The sequence below is a fragment of the Mastomys coucha genome, unplaced genomic scaffold, assembly GCF_008632895.1.
Source record: "Mastomys coucha isolate ucsf_1 unplaced genomic scaffold, UCSF_Mcou_1 pScaffold7, whole genome shotgun sequence".
Lineage (NCBI taxonomy): Eukaryota > Metazoa > Chordata > Mammalia > Rodentia > Muridae > Mastomys > Mastomys coucha.
The window spans coordinates 49,092,378-49,097,076 of NW_022196913.1; positions in this window are offsets into that span (position 1 = coordinate 49,092,378).

Consider the following 4,699-nt stretch of genomic DNA (forward strand, 5'->3'; position numbering starts at 1 on the left):
ATAGCACTTTTCTAGAGTCTCTTCCTAGTTCTCTGGATGCTCTTCCATTGTCTACTCACGGACAGACCATTCCTGAGTACTGCACTCCTCAGGTTCTATATCAGGCTTTGTCTCAAATGCTCACCTGAAAACATAAACATCACCCACCGACTTTAGAGACACAAGACAGACCCAGCCGATGACGGTTTGTAGAAGTTAGACCTTGGTTCTTCCTCCTAGCCCCATGCCTCCAAAAATAAGACTCAGACTCAAACTATATTTACCTTGGCCGTATAGCTAGGCTCTTCTCTGATGAGATATAACTTAAAATATCCCATTTATTCTAGCCTATATTCTACCACATGACTGCTTACCTGTGCTCAGGTACCATGTGTCTGTCTTGTCACATCTTCATGGAGAATTTTCTGCTTGGCTCTCTCCCAGAATCCTTTCTAACAGATGTCCCATCTCTATTTCCTGCCTAGGCCATAGGTCAGAGGCTTTTTAATTGATTTTATTCATATAATACACAAGATATTCTCTCTACTTGTCCCCTCTTTAGTCCAATAAAAGGCTCTTTCTCTTTCAAATGTAAATTGAATACAATGATGAAATGATTATGAAAACTATAAGGTATGCATACGCAGGGATTTCTATCTTTCTTTTCTTGGTAAGGGGAAGGAGGTTAAAAAGAAAATGGAGGGATATAGAAATATTATAAGAAATTAGACAAATAGGGGTAGATCATTGAATCTACTCAAACCAAAAAATCATTTTATAATCATAATCTTACATTGATACAGAATTTTGTATATTGATACAAAAGTAAGTTTACATTTTGTTACATTGGTACAGAATTTTGTATATCAATACAAGTTTCAGGTTTTCATTGGTATAAATCTTTGTATATTGATACAAAATTTAAGACTAACTTTGTTACAATATAATATATATGTTTCACCTATTAGATAGGCATTGTGCCTACATACTCATTTAAAAACACAAGGTTTAATCTCAGTCCTTTTAGTAGCTGCTATTACAAACTGTTTAGGATAATTAAGTAATGCAAGTTAACTGTCAGTCAATCAAAGTCATAGCCTATCAGATACTGGTCTGGATTATCACAAAAGTATGCATCCTGCCAGGCAGTGGTGGCACATGCCTTTAATCCCAGCACTTGGGAGGCAGAGGCAGGCAGATTTCTGAATTCGAGACCAGCCTGGTCTACAGAGTGAGTTCCAGGACAGTCAGGGCTACATGGAGAAACCCTGCCTCAAAGCAAACAAACAAACAAAAAAGTATGCATCCTGGGTTGCATAGATAATAGGTCTCTGGAGACAGGCAACACTTGCTTGTTCAGATATGCTATGAATAGATAGAAAGATGGTCTTCAAAGATCTCAGAGACTCACAGAATATGAAATTTAAAGTTGTTTTTATTAATTTAAGGTCTTTTTGACATTGAGACATGTCAGCTCCTAGCAGCACCCCATTCAACTTGGATGATGATCATTGAAAGATGGAATTGTTTCAATTGTGGCAAGCAAACCACTGGGCAAAGAAAATACCCTAACTTTATCTGCAGATGGAATACTGTCCAAAAAGGACAAACAGATGCAGAGAAACCAACAACCAAGCTCTGCCAAGACAGAGTAACCAAGTCCTTCATAATCCCTGCTCCATTTAAGGTCTGTCAGATATTCTGGGCCAGAACACTGAAGATGGGTGCTCAAACATTATAGAGGCACTATTGGGGACTGTCCAGGCAGTTGGCTTTCTCTGTCATTTCTATAATTTTTTGGAAGCTGCATTCCTGTGTATCCTACATACACAATTAATATTTATTTCTTCTCAGGTCTCTGATAGGGTTAGAGATAGTCATAGTCTTACTATAAGCTTAAGTTGTTTAGGATTTAAAAGGATGTTCTAGGTCTAAGAATGTAGTTTTAGGATAGTAATACAGTTAGGTTAGAAATTGATTTAGACACAGAACTCTGAACTCACCAGGACAGATAGTAGAATATATTCTCTAAGTTGCCAAATATGAATAGATGGGACTTTTTGAATATAACTCTTACCTAATAATTTTCAAAATAATTTCATAATTGTTCCTAGGGTATGTTGTTTATTATTATAAGAGAAAGAGCCTTTTTATTTAGACAAAAAAGGTATGGAGGGAATTGTTGAGGTTTTAGTCTGTTGCTATATTTTGCAATGCTAAATTCTGTACCTGAAAATCTAGACCTACCAGTGAATTCTCACATTTACAAGTTTTGTTGTGCATACCTTGTTTCTTGATTTAAAACCATTGGTTAAATAAAACTGCATATAGTCAATTATTGGAGGGATTAGAGGTAGGTGGGTTTTAAGTTACCTGGCTGGGGTTGGAGAAGAGAGAGGAGTGAGGAGAGACAAGGAGGAGAAGGAGCAAGAAGAAGAGGAGAGGAGAGGAAAGAAGAGGACGAAGCCGCCATAAGGGGGCATGGACCATGAGCAAATGACCAGGAGAAACAGCAAGTATCTGGGGTACACCATGGGGGAGGTAGCCAGACTGGCAGTTCGAAGAGTAGATTAGGAGTTACTCCCCAGTAATTGTCAAGGTCAAATAAAATAACCATAGTCTGAGTCTCATTTATTAGTAAGCTATTTGGGGATAAGTTTAAATTGGTTGTACTACAGCAGCTCATATACTCCCATGAGTTAAATCTGTGGGGAGATAGTCCCCAGATATGTGTCTCTAGTCCTGGCGTACATTCTATTGATGGCTCCATAGATTGGCTGTTGTGTAGAACCCTCAAACTCAATGTATACAAGACAAAATACATCAGCCTTATTTTTAAATCCTCCTTCTGTGCCTTCTTGTCCTGAGAGCATCTTCATCTACCCATCATGCTCAGATCCTTCTATTTGCTTCCTATATACTATTTGCCAACATCTGTCTCCATCAAGAATTGAGTTTGGTTGCTACACAGAAACAGATGACAATCACAGTGTGCTCAAGGATAAAAGAATACTGTGTCTCATCTAGTATAGAGTTCTGAAGATAGATGTCCAAGGTTGGCTGGTGACCTCACTGTACCCTTAGCCCCTGTATTCCTGGTCTACTTCTCTGCCATGTTTTCCAAAGGCTCGCACTGTTTAGGGTACATCACAGACATAAGATGGGTGCATTCCAATTTCCAGGAATATAAGAGAGGAGCAGCCACAAGGGCCACTCCATCTGAATGAGCCTCCCTTAAGAGTCCTCCTTGAGCACCCACCATCAGTTAGTACGTGTCTCATTAGAAATCCTTCATGGGAGCTGCAGAAATTTCAACCTTCATGTGTTCCCTTCACTCCTCCCCATAACATAAGGCCTGTCCATTAACAGTAACAATAGAATAGCTCATTGGAAGGTAAGACAGCAATCTGTGCCATTCACTCTACTTCCTTAATATCTTTCAGATCCAACCTCCCAGCATGCCAAGTTCAGACCCTCTGCATTTCTGCTCAGTTGCATCCCAATCAGACCAACTGTCTGATTGGGATGCAATCTTTGCTGCCCATAATTCACGCTGACTCTATCTTATCTTTCTTAAATACATATATGGTCTGGTCAATCCAACTTTAAATCTTTCAGGGGGTTCTCCTTTAGCCAGAAAGAGAGAGAGAAAGAGAGAGAGAGAGAGAGAGAGAGAGAGAGAGAGAGAGAGAGAGAGAAATAAGAAAGGAAAGAAAAGAAAAGAAGAAAGGAAAGGAAAGGAAAAGAAAGGAAAGAACAAGTGGCTCTGTGGGGTTTCTAAGCCCTTGCATTCTGTCCACCTCAGCGCACTTGTAGGCCTCCCCTGCCTCACTTTCCCCAGAGCTCTGAGCACAGCATTCATTTTTTACTCAGTATTTCAGTTTGCTCAAGCTGTCCCAGCTTTGTCAGTGCTTCTGGCTCTGTTCCTGTCAGCCACCCAGGCATTTCAAACATGATCAATGATTAGAGACTTGCAGTTATGCCCCCACAGCAAGGCCACCTGCTCATACAGTGACAGGAGTAGGCAAAATATGTTCTCTGTTACACATGTATGCATATTACCCTTTAAAAGATAACAAGCCTGTCTCTTCTTCCTCTAAAACCAGTCAGTGCAGAGAGACCAGACTATGCCACCTAAGAAAACGTAAGATCATTGACTGATGGCAAGGAAGATGTCTATCAGTAAAGTGTTTGCCTTGTGGGCATCCAGACCAGAGTTTGATCCCCCACAGCTCAGTGTCTTTAAAAAATACAGACATTGTGGTGCATACTTGTAGTTCTAGAACTGGGAAGACAGATAGGTGGGTCCCTGGGCTCACTGGCCAGGCAGCTGGGCCCTACCGGGCAAGTTCCAACCCAAGGAGACATTGAAGAGAAACAGTTGACAGCATCTGAAGACTGACTGCTGAGGTTGTTCTCTGGCCTCCACATGCAGAAGAGAACATCTAGGGATGCCCACACGTATATAAACACACACATATGTACATAAACATGGTCATTACACTGAAGGCAATTCGCTGGTACAGGAAACCTCTCTGCCTTCTCTCTATTTGCCTCAAACCAGAAGACTTTCTGGCAATGCTTTTATTTTAGGCAGAACAAAGCAGAGCCATTGGTGACTGCTTGGGGCTCAGCCTGGAGAAGATAGCGGAAGTCTAAATTAAGAAACGCCACTAAGAAGCCTTTACAAGGCATTTATTTGCTTTCTGTTAAGTTCCTG